The following is a 12,942-nucleotide window of genomic DNA, read 5'->3' on the forward strand; positions in this document are numbered from 1 at the left end:
GATGAATGGACTCACCAGGAAACCACCTTGGACTGCTGCTGCTGTGCTGACCTGAGACCTGCCTGGTCACTAGAAGGAACTGCCACCATCTGCACCCCTTGTGCGGGCCTGAAGCTGGGCCCACCAGCCCTGTGCTTCTTTTTGTTTTCGCTTGTTCCCAGGGGCAGGGTGCCATGGCCCTTGACCCCAACAACGATCCCTGCACGAGGAGTGTTGCCTCGGGGTATCCTTAGCGCTGAGAGAGCGCTCTTCTGTGCCTCATGCGCTTCGAGGCGCCTTTTCCCTGCTGGATAATCACCACCGCAACCCGGGCTACAAATATGGCCTTAGCGCTTTGAAAAGCACTTTTTGGCTGTCCTAAAATCACCGCCGCAGCCCGGGCTTAGAAAAGAGCCCTCGCACTTTTACAAGCGCTTCCCAGCTGATCGAATCACCGCCGCAGCCAGGCTTTATTGATTGTAGCGCGCCAGAGCTGCACTGCCCCCACTGCCCCCAGGGCACCAGCAAAGGAACAGAAAGGAGCAAGCACGCTCCTGTTGTGCCCCCGGGGTATGCGAACTCGGAAGAGTGCCCCCGGGGCACCGTTTGCACCTGCTCTCCAGAGGAGCCCTCACCGAAGGCAGAGAAGAGAGCGGCTCGCGCACCACATCGGGTGCGGCCGACCCCCAGAGCAGAAGGGAAACCTCACTGGAGGCCCCTGCTTCAACCTACCTTCATTTCTGGCAGTCGCCCCGAGGAAGCGGGTGGCTGCCTATTGCTGTCTACTACTCTGCAGGACACGGGGTGGAAACGGAGTTCCCTTCCCCGCGGTCACTGCCTCAGGGGCGCAAACGCCCCAGCTACGTAATTCTTTGTGGCTTTTTGGGCCCCCCCTTTTGGGAGAGGGCCATTAGAGGCCTGGGGGGGGGGCCCACAAGGATCACGGGTACCCGGAGGGGCCCGTTTCAACCACCGCAGAGAGGGTGCTGTCTGCCCCTCTCCCCAGGAGCAGCGTGTGGCCCCTGTGAGCACACAGGAGCGCCGGGGGCCCCCATACTCCTCTTTCCAGGCATAGAGAGTGCCTCTACACTACGAAACCAGGTACTTTTTAGGGAATATGGTCTCCAGGAGCCTAGTCTAGACCTTACCTGCTTTCATAAGATTACATATATGTGCTGATGTTTCTTTTATGAGTGTGACAAGCTGATATGTATTTTTATGACTTGTGATCTGTTTTCTAATATGCCATTTATGGGTATTTAGGGGTTATTCATGACAAGTGCATATAACTCTTATTGTAATTCCTGACAACTGCTTATGTTGCAGAATCCTGAGTACTTACGTGTTCTAATGTGACAATTGCGTATTCTTGCAGAGTATTAGTAACTTGTGTAACATTCTGACAACTGCTAAAGTAGCAGGGTATTACTTACGTGTAATGTTGGTCTAATTATGTTTTGTGCAATACAGGTTATTTTTACATAGCTCAGTGTTGTGTTTACTTTGTGGTGTACCTTTTACGTCATGTGTGTTGTGTGTGTTGTGCAAACGCTTTACACATTGCCTCTGGGATAGGCATGACTGCTCGTGCCAAGCTACCAAGGGGGTGAGCAGGGGTTATCTTAGATGTGCAACTCCCTTGCCCTGACTAGAGTGGGTAGGTTCTGCCTGGCTGAGGTGCATACCCTAGCCAACCAGAAACCCCATTTCTAACAGTAAGTTTCCATAAGTAAGCAAAGTTTTACCATATATAACTTCACACAACTGTACCTTGAGGGTACAGATATCTTCAAGGTCCATAGATGTGGAGATAAGAATAACAAACCTATAATTACCTATTTGCACTTACCATCTCCATATTTTGGCCCTTCATATTTTTTACACAATATTCTGTCCACATAATGGCCTTCATTATGACCCTGGCGGTCTGCAGACAGTCGGTCCACCGCCAATCCGCACTACGGCCATGGTCAGACCACCGGCACCACCACTTTTTGGCTGCCCGACGGCCTGGTGGTGCTCAGGGTCCCAATCCACCAGGGTGACCTCCCTCTCCACCAGCGTTTACATGGCAGTTGCACCGCCATGTAAATGCTAGTGGGGATGGGGTGCAGGGGGCCCCCGTGGCCAGCACCATCGCACTTTTCACTGAAAGTACAGTTGGTGCTAGTGCACCCTACGCACCTCAAAATTGCCGCCGGCTCAATTAGCCGACGTCAGTGTTGTGGGCTGTTTTTAACTGAGCCTCCGCCCACTAACCAAGCGGGAAACTGGTAATAGGGATTACGGGAAGGCGACCGCATGACTTCAGCTGATAGCCTTTTCCATCCGCTCAAGTTATAATGGGGACAAATATATTTGTTTCTGATATTCAGTCAGCAATCCTAATTTTATCAAATATCACTCTATTTCTCCAATTTGGTTTAGGATTGTAATTTTTTAATGTTTTGAATTTATTACTATTTTGGTACTGCAGATATGCAGAAATGTTTTACACATTGCCCTAAGGTAAGATTTTCTGCTCTGTGCCATAGCTACCAGGGGGTTAAGCTTGTCTTAATTTTGTGACTTTGGTGGATGCACAGTCCCAGTATACATACCAAGAAGTGGAATAGAAAGCCAAAAGTGCAAGTTTTTTAAAGTAGCCATGTAGTATCCATTAAAAATGTTCTAGCAGCAAGCTTAGTCCATTTCCTAATAGCCGACTTGAGAGAGAATAATCCAGAGAATTTGTGGGAACCCATTTGTAATTTTGCCTTCAACTGTTTTGGATACACTTGCGAGTGTGAGTTACGTATGCAGTTCAAGTGAAAATTAGCCGCTTGCAATGGTACAAATACACTGCTTAAATGATTTTAGTAACCTATCAATGCCCTTCTGCTTTTGTGGACTACAGGGTGGAGAGACAAGGCTGACCTAGAATTGAAGTGAATTGGAATTTTTGAGGAGGAAACTTCATCTGCAGTCTTGTTTTAAAAACATTATTTTATTTGGTTTTAAAGGATTTCATTTTTGTATTTTTTTCCTACTTTGTTGCAATTTTTAGAAAAGTTTGCTTTTGAGAAATTATTTTTTCAATCATTTTGAGAAATTATTTAGGGAAATGCAGCTTGCATATTTTCATTTCTAAAGTTAGCTGAATGGTTGACATTTTATTAGTATTTTTAGTTCGGATATTTTAAAATAAGCTTGTACCAGTTCTGCAAATTTCTGTTTAAAACATTACGATGGGGGTGGGGGATCACTCCTAATATACTTTTGTGGAAGAAAAACCAGACAAAACCTGGCAAACACAGATTTTCCCACATTTCTTTCACAACAAATACAAACAATCCTATATTGTTTGAGGCATATTTTTCTAGAAAGGCCATGTTTTGTTGATTTGCAAAGGCTGTCAACTTTGCACAATTGGAATTTAAACTGTGTGCACCTTTAATTTGGGGTGGGTCAACACCACGTACACATCACTTTTTTCTCTATTTTGCCTTTTTTGTCCTGTGCTTTTCAACTGGAGTGTTTTGAGGAATGGTTGAATGAGGTGTAGCAAATTAAATATAATAGAGATGCTTTGACGTAGAGCTTCTCTTGTGCTACCCAACATCCAGGTGTGGATATAGTTATTGAGCCTATTGAGCCAGTTGTAGCAGAGGGGACATCTGCTTCAAATATTAATTATCAAGATGCACTGGGGTGGATGGTACTGTTAAGTCTATTGATGGGGCTCCTGCATGTAACAGTATAGAACGGTGGTGGGTTTAAATAGGCATAGGCTCGAAGATCAGCAGGGAACCAGTAGTTACTGAGTGTGTAATACTGACACAAAGACCCCGTAGGAGCCTAAAGTAGACAATAGTGCCATAAGCACAAACAAACATATACCGACATTTTAAGACAACACCTATTGTGTCCGAACTAACAGAACATGGATGAATTCATATACACAAAACCTAAAAACACTGTCTAGTGTTAAGCCATATGACATGTAAGAGTTGCAAATTTTGCTCTTTAATTAATTTTGGGATTTTCTAAAATCAGTTAAGAATAATAGAAAATTCACAGACCCAAATCTAGGTCCATGAATTTGGCCTGATGCCCTGGTCTCAGTGTAACTGAGTTAGCCATGCACAGCCTTTCTCTGTAGGCAGTAATCACCTTGAATAGAACCAGCATTTACCATCCAATACAATCCAGCTGTACGTGGCCAAATGCAGTACTCAATAAGCTCAGCATCAAACCCCTATTCCATGAAACTAGGCTGCAAATGGCTTTTGGGAGATGGGTCTAAGCTATTGTCAAAATAATGTTGATAGTTGGCCCACACGGCTGGATTTGCTAAATTTGTCATCAAAATATGAACAACAGGCAAATCCAATTAGAAGAGTGACGTTTTTCCCTGGATCAAATGCTTATTTGCAGAACCTCAGAGGATCGATGGATTCTCATAATATGACTGGTGGTTAGCAATTAAAAAGTGTATTTCACAAAGGCCTTTGTGGGATAAGAGGAATCCTGTGAACTTGACCCATGAAAAACAATGAAGGTGTAGTGGTAAAAGAGGTAAGAAACCCCAGACTGGAGGGACTACGTAGGGATGTGAATAATATGCACTGCGCCGCAAAGTAAAAAAGCACCATGTTCTCACACCTCAGTCCACATCTTCAACCACAGATCTGCAAGTGCCCATGCTGCCCTATCCTCTGCATGTGACTTGCAAATAGGAGACAACGTCATAAACAATAAGAGCTGTAGCTGACTATGAAGCCTTAGCATTACTTTGAATCTACAGATTGGTGCACAGGGGACTATATTCTCACAGGACCAGCCAGGCCCTGTAGAGAACACATATTGTTTATGGCCAAAGACCATGCACAGGGAACCTGTGGGCACATTTGCAAGTTTCAGGGTCTATTGCTAGGTCCTTAGTCCTGGCCCTTCCCAGCTAATCCAGAGACACAAAGGGCATGATTCATGAAAAGTTAGCACTGCCTTTGTGTCATTTTTTGATGCAAAAGCAGCGCAAACTTAGAAAATATACTAATACTTAATTATATTTTGTAAGTTTGCTCTGCTTTTACGTCGAAAAATGACGCAAAGGCGGTGCTAACTTTTCATAAATCAGGCCCACAGTCTTTAGCCATTTTGCATCCCTTTTTTTATTTAATCCAATGACAATCTCACACATTTTTATACCCCGTTGAAATAAATGCAGCTATAGACACTCTTTTGATCAATGGATTATACAAAAACATGTTTTCAAATAACAGAGCAACTGCACAACTCTGTGCAAAAATTGACTTCTCACAGTCAGTGCTCAACAGCTGCTGTATTATGAGCAACGTCCATAAGGGGGCAGAGAGCATCCCAAGATTTCCGGCCTGCCTACATTGTGCATGGCCAAATGCAATGTGAAGCTCTCTCCTACATGTGAGCAAGGTGCATTCTCTTTGATAGTCAGGACCTACAACTATGCCCTGATCTCTTCCTCCCTATCATGCTGTGCATGGCCAAAGACTGTGTGCTACTGGTGTGGATGGGACAGCAGCTAAGAGTAGGCCATGGATGAAGCCAGAACCTACACACAAACCAGAGAACAAACGAGTGGTACCAAGGCCTAGTGAAAGGCCATGCACTTTGCCTACCCTTTGCTCAGCACATCCACTTGCTCTCTACAGTAAATTATGCCCTCTTTGGGGCCAGGCCTGGCTGCAGACCAGGTTCTGCTTGCAAAACGCACTGCATACAGTAGAAGTACGTGTTCAGGTAGTTAGGTTCATATGTGGGCTCACTTTGCAACCCAGCTGAAAGCCTTGCCCAAGCACCTATGTCTCAACAAAAAAGCATCTTACCAACATTAACACCACCATGGGTAGCATCTAGCTTACCATCCTTTCAGTTACTGAGTTATACTAGAGATCTCCTCTGGTGTAAATCTACTCCATGATTCAGAGCTGCTCATATCCAACAGGAACTGTCTTCGGTAGCCATCTCCCACTGTAATTGGATATATATCTGGCTATACTACAAATGCATATGTTATTCTGTAATTGTTGAATATCCACTATTTATCCAATGAACTTGATTTTCTGTGTATTCCAACCAAATATACTAATGCCAAAACCAAGTGACACTATTACAATGAACAACATTTCCTATTGAGAGGTTTTGTTACACAGCAGAACTGAAGACACGTCAGTGGACCATGCACTGCATGCAGTGATGTCATTAATGTTGCTTTTAAGCTTTTAAGATGTCATTAGGTACGATGTGTGAGTTGATAAGCATCACCCGATGGGGCATAATTTATGATTTAGGGTGATACTATACAGATGGGTTTACTGGAATATGAAGCAAAGATCCTACCGGATTTAATACCTGGAATGATATATTAAGAAGATCTGTGCTCCTCCAAGTCCTGAGTTATTTCCACAAACATATATCTGAAGAAACTAAGCTGGGTTCCTATAAGACTGTGAAATTTATCCTTAAATACAGAGGTGCATAAATACAAGCCCCTTGCGCCACCGGTGTGTGACTTTTTGTGATGCACCTGTGGTGAAGAGTGCAGACCCTTATATAAAAGGCTACTCAAAGCCACTTTGTCTGACTTTTCATGGCCTTGTTGATATGGTGTAAAGCAATGCAAGTCACTGTGTTGCCTTACACTGCGTCAGGGAGGCGTACCATGGGCGTTGCAGTGGGTGTTTCCATGCATCACCCATGGGTTTTACCACATTCCCAGATTTACAAGAATCTGTGAACCTGGGAATGCATAAAAAACGTACGGCTCCCCAGGACAGGCACAAAAAGGAGAATAATCTTTATTTCTCCTCGTTCTTTCCTCTTTCCATGTGTGCTGCATTCTGGAGCACACATAGAAAGAGGAAAATACCTCTCTGGATCGTTTTTGTGCAGAAAGGTGTCCCTTCCTGCACATTAACAATCCTGCTGACAAGGCAGACACCCTTGCACCATGGTGCAAGGGTGCCTGCATTGGTACTAGGCAGCAATCTGTGCACCAGTGCAGGGGGGGAGGACAGAAATGTGCTGTTTCTTGCAAGTATGCTGCATTTCTGCCCTTTCCAATCAGCGTAGGGCGGTGCAGCAGAATAACTTGCCGAGCTGCCATATGCCAATGCCTTGTAAATATGCCCCAGAATTGATAAAGCCATCTACATTACATAAACATGATGATTATTATGTATATGCACATATTACTCTGCATTCTCTGAGTACACTCATACCAAAAATGATCAAATTGCTGCCAGAATATACATTATTACTTTCCTATTAATATATAGAGAAAGATCAGACTGACCTTACACATTTTATTCTACGCCTAAAGAAACCATTAAATAGAGAGTCGATCTGGCCTGTTACGTCAAACAATAAAAAATATGCATTTAGCTGTGACGGACAGAATATAAAAATCTGTATAACATTCACATTTGAAAAGATACTGAAATGTATGTAAAACTGCCTATGTAAATTTAATCAAGTACAGATAAGATTGACTGCTATTCAATGAGGCACATTAATATGTATGAATAATGCAATTATACCCTTCATAATGGTGCTTGCCACTGTAGCTTAACTACTAGTTTACTGTACATCAAAGTACTCTGCCATTAATGGATGAATCAAGGCATTTCACTTTTGAAAGTGTTTATGCAAATTGACTTTACAGCACATAATGAAAAATGACACACGTTTTTTGAAATATGTGTAATTAGATTTTCTTAAGAGAGTTTGCTTGCTTAAGATCAATCTGATCTCCTAAATATGGTGGTGGTGGGGGGAGGTAGTAATTTCCTCCTTTTCGGTGATATTCAATGGAAGACGTTTTTCCTTTTTGCCACAGTGGCCTTCATCATCCCCTGTGCGTTATTCTGACTGACTGCCGTCAAGTAGTAAGTGAAATTAGAATTTGGAACCCTACCCTAGCCACATAATCCATTAACTAATCTTCCTAACTGAAACACAAATGATTTTGCGGTATGGATGGAGAGGATCCTATTTTGTTCTTCCAAAAATGAGTATTATGTGTAAACGTTTAATATATCAATCATTTACGTCATTTAGTACACAGAAGTAAACATAACATGAGTTAATCTATAACTGAATATTCAGAATGGATTATAGCATTACATCGATTTGTGCAAATCTCGAATTTTTTAGATGCACATCATAAAAATAACCTTTTAAAGTCCTCTGTGTTTGTGTTAAGTGATATTTATTTCGATTCTCCTTTAATAGTTGTAAGTTGATGGATCGAACTTTGGAGCAGAGGACTACCCACCTCAGAGGATAATCAAATCATTGCAAAGGAGATCTGTTAAGGTCACTAAATTAACCCGTCTCAAACCCATGCCTTCTATGGCATAGAAAAGAGGGTTCATCTAGGGCAATGTGTAAATATTATGCAGTATCAACGCAGTAATAAAGTCAAAGCAATAAACATGCCAAACTGAATTAGACAAATAGAGTAAAATGTAATAAAGAAAATGACACCAAGTGGCAACTATCCAATAAGGTGAGCCAGATATATGAATTTATAAAGGTTAAGTACAATAAGCACCATAAAGCACTAACCGCCAATAGTAGTAAATTCAATAGTAGTAAAAGGAAGTGGTAAACTGGAATTTATGCATGATTTGAAGACGACTGCAATAGAGCTGTGTTTGGATACACCACGTGGATTGGGTCTGGTGAAAGTCAAGAAGTCCGAAAATATGTTTAAGTCCAACTTCAGAAATAGACATTCTCATTTTTTTTTTATAGGAAAAGCTTTGACATTTCTCCAGGTCCTAATTCGAAATGAGACTTGGTGATTATTTGAGAAGAAAATTCCTCCTTGAGCAGGATACTGTTGAAATTGTAGTCGCTGCTGAATAGCCAAGCACTGGCTACCTGTTGCAGGCTGGTCTTGCTGGAGCTCTGGAGTTTCAGACATTTTTTGCTGAAACTTTTGTAAGTACCCACAAAGAATGGGATCTAGGCCCAAATTTATAATGGATCTGTGCCAACTTGTGCCATGCAAGGGTGACAAAAAACCTAGAATTATATTTAGCAAGCCATGCAATGCCACCTTTCATGGCCCAGCATGGCTTGGTAAAAGAGGAGTAACGCAAGGCAGTGCAAGTCACTGCATTGTGTTACTCTGCCCCAGGGAGGCGTGACATGGGTGGAGCATAGGTGATCTCACGCATCATCCCATGTATTTTGGTACATTCACAGACTTACCACTAGTGGTAGCTCTGGGAATGCGTCAAAATGCTATGCGTCCCAGGTGAGGTTTAAAGATGAGAAATATGTTTATTTGTCCTTGTGTTAACCTCTTTCCACATGTGCTGCATTCTGCAACACACATAGAAAGAGGAAAATAACTCTGATAATTGTTTTTGTGTAGGAAGGTATGAGTATAATAAGACACAGCTACACCACATTCCTGTGTTACCACTTACCAGATACAAAGTAACTGATGCACACACTCATGACTATAAACATTTAGCTTATTTGAGATCAAGTAAATGTTGACCTTTAATAACATTGGGAAAATGGTAATAAGTTGAAATGTAGGAAAATAAATAGAGCTCTTAAATCCATGTTTATGTTTTCTTCTAGCTTTGATTTCAAGGCCATTGTGACGAGGGGTAGCAAGGCAAGTGCAAGTTGCCCTAAAGAGAAGACCAAGAGTAGCAATGGCTACCCTTGCTTATGTCTAAACTGTAATTTATGCATTATAATCCCTGAGCTGAGATGATGAAAATATGGTTTTGATATGGGCAGTAGGTGCTGGGATAATAAATGCATGGCATGAGTAGAAGTATAAATGTTGATGCTAGAGAAAGTATAAGGTTGTGCTTTAACTTGACGACCATGCAAAACCTTTTCAGTCAGGATCTGTTCTGTGCCTACAAACAGCCTTCAGTGTGGTCCTAGTTAGAGATGAGTGTAGATGGTGGTCTTGTCTCACTGGCATAAGTCTTCTTCATCAGGTTACACAACTATAGGGGTGATCAAACATTATAAGAGTGGGAATAGTAGGGGTCATTAGTACTCCGTCACTGAGTATACATTCTTTGATGACATGCTGACCTCACAAAGCATACTTCACTCTATGAGTAGATATGTTCGGACATTCAGCACCAACTCTAAGACTATCATCTCGAGCAAGTCCAAGTACACAGTTATCACAGTTTCAAAAAAGATATGAATGTCCATTAAGATTTGTGAGAGGACAACACTTTGATAATTACTCAACCATAGATAATTTATGGCAATTGAAAATAAAGAAGGTTGAATTTATATAAGTCAATAAACAATGTACCACACATATGACAATCAAGTGCTACAATAAATGCGCAAGGCTTTGCACACTTGAATAATTATAATACATTGTTATGATTGTACTACTATTGGTCAGTGTGGTGGAACCTGATACCCAAAGGAGGTACTACATAGATTAGATGTGCCCCCCCCGGATGAGATTTCATTGGTATATGTGTCAACCTCTTTTAATTGAAAAGTAGGAAGAATAAAAACCTGAAAATCCCATCTGGTGAGTTCTTTTTTTTATTTCTTTAGAAGAGGCAGACAAAGATTGTTACTTTGTGCTACTTAGTTTATTAGAATTAATGCTTATACGAATATGAAGAAATTATAAAGGAGTATAAGCTGCTGCAGGGAGCAAGTTGTTACGTCATAGTGTGCAGCACTGGTATTGGTCAGTTGGTGTATATGCCGTGCTGAGATTGGTTGAGCTGCATGGAGAGCTGTGCAGTGATTGGTCAACTAGTTTACTGAGCCGCTCTGGGATTGGAAAAGGGGCTTTCTGAATTGGTGTATATGGAACAGATTCAAAACGTTGAAACATTAAATTTGTAATTGATCATCATCTGTTGAAATAAATTTGAAATCATGACATTTCTCAAAACTATTAGATGTTTAATGAGGAGTGATGTGACTGTTCCTGTTTGGGAGGGCAAATGGGCACCTCATGGGGGTCCACCAGCATAGCAGATGATGATTGTGCAAAGGTTACACATGTGTATGGCTTGTCAGCAGTGCAAGATCACTGAGAAAGAAGGTCCACTGAGTTTTCCAACATGGGGTATATTTAATTTGAGAACTATTGACAGATTGAAAAAAATACTTCGTGAAATTAAAAGCCCCCTAGACCACAACATTTCAAGTATTAGCTGCATGGGAGAAAATGGCTCACAACAGGGATAGAGAAAGGTACCAGAGATTAGCAAAAAGGGCAATGTGAAATAATTCAGATTTGGGATGATCAACAGCTGAGATGGCAAAAACAATTATTTGAGGGAGCAAGACTATACCCTGCAATTCCAAAAGAGAAGGATGAGCAGTCTGAAAAACATGTAAAGCCTAAGAAGAAAAAGATTAAAGCAGAATCGGAATCAAAGGGTGAAACAAAATCCAATACTGTTACCAATTCAGGCGATGATAATTTAGATGAATTGTTGTCTGCAGCACCACCACCTTATGTGGGTCCTTGAACAGCTAGAGCAGGGACGAGCACTAAAAGGACAACATCTGACATGTAAAAGCGGATACTGCTCCCGTTGATCCAAATGCATGCCAAATTGAGAGAACAGTACAGATAGCACACCCTGTTGTAACCCAACCCGCTGTAGCGCAATGTGTTATGACACAGTTTGTTGCACAACATGTTATTCCAAATACGTCACCTGTTTTAATCAATCCTGTACAAACAGTCACCCATTTTGACCACCAGAACATGTCGGGAAGACTGTAACAGCACAACTGGTAGAGATGTGTGCTTCGGTTGCCACAAATGCAGTAGCTCAAAGAGTTGCTGAAAGAGCAGCAGTGACTGGATTAATTCTGACGTCACAGAATTTCTCAAATTGTGTGGATACCACCACAAACTATTCAGACACTTGGGGAAGGAGGAAGAATTGTCTTTATGATACACAAAAGTGCAAGGTGAAATGAATTTGCCTGAAAGAGAAACTGTGCTACCAGGTTTTAATGAGACTGTCAAGGAAATTTCACAAACAGAAAGAGCAGAGAGTCCAAGTACTAGTTGAGATGCAGAAAGGGAAAAACATTAAATATTACAAACCTAAAAGTAGAATTGGAAGATTGAATTAAAGGATGTTTAGACTTGAAACATGTGAATCAACATCATGAAAAGGAATTAAGTTAGTGTGCATAGAAATTAGAAAGCCAAACAGCAACTATACATGAAAGGTTAACTGAATTGGCAAATAAATATGATTGATATTTCAAGACACGGCCCATTCCAGAAATGTTTTAGGACACAGCTAGATGATGATGAATCAATTGAAATGATATGATCTTCAGGAATACAACTACACCTTATCAGGTTAGTGACATTTATTCACAGATGAAGTCAATTTGAAAAATTAGGAAATAAATGGGCAAAGAAACATGAAAAGAAAAAGAAATCGGACGGGGTTACTGAATTAAATAAAAAGTCACTCTCAAAAGTCACAGATGAGGAACAAGTTTTGACTTTTCCTTTGAGAAAAATACCAGGTGGAGGGTATGTTCATGTACCTTGGAGTAGGGGAGACCTTGCATCATTTACGAACAACTTTCCTAAGTTGAAAGGTTTGTTATGATAACAAAGGTGTTCTGAATTGATTTGAATACATTCTTTGACATTGGGGTCATGAACGATTTATGGTCTGAGTGCAAAATTTCTGTTCATTGTCAAAATACAAACTGAGTAAGAGAGACATGTACTGGTGCACCATCTTCAATTGTGATGAGAACTACAATGTAGTGATTACATTCCTAAATGGCCGACTTCCTCCAAAGGATGTGGATTATGTTAGATTGAACAGAATGTTAAAAAAAGTTGAAAGAATCTGTGCATGAATATTATGAGAGGTTGTTGAAAGCATTTCAGCAGCATACAGGTCAAGCACACCTAGAGCACCATGATATGGA

Source organism: Pleurodeles waltl, chromosome 8, assembly GCF_031143425.1.
Source record: "Pleurodeles waltl isolate 20211129_DDA chromosome 8, aPleWal1.hap1.20221129, whole genome shotgun sequence".
NCBI lineage: Eukaryota > Metazoa > Chordata > Amphibia > Caudata > Salamandridae > Pleurodeles > Pleurodeles waltl.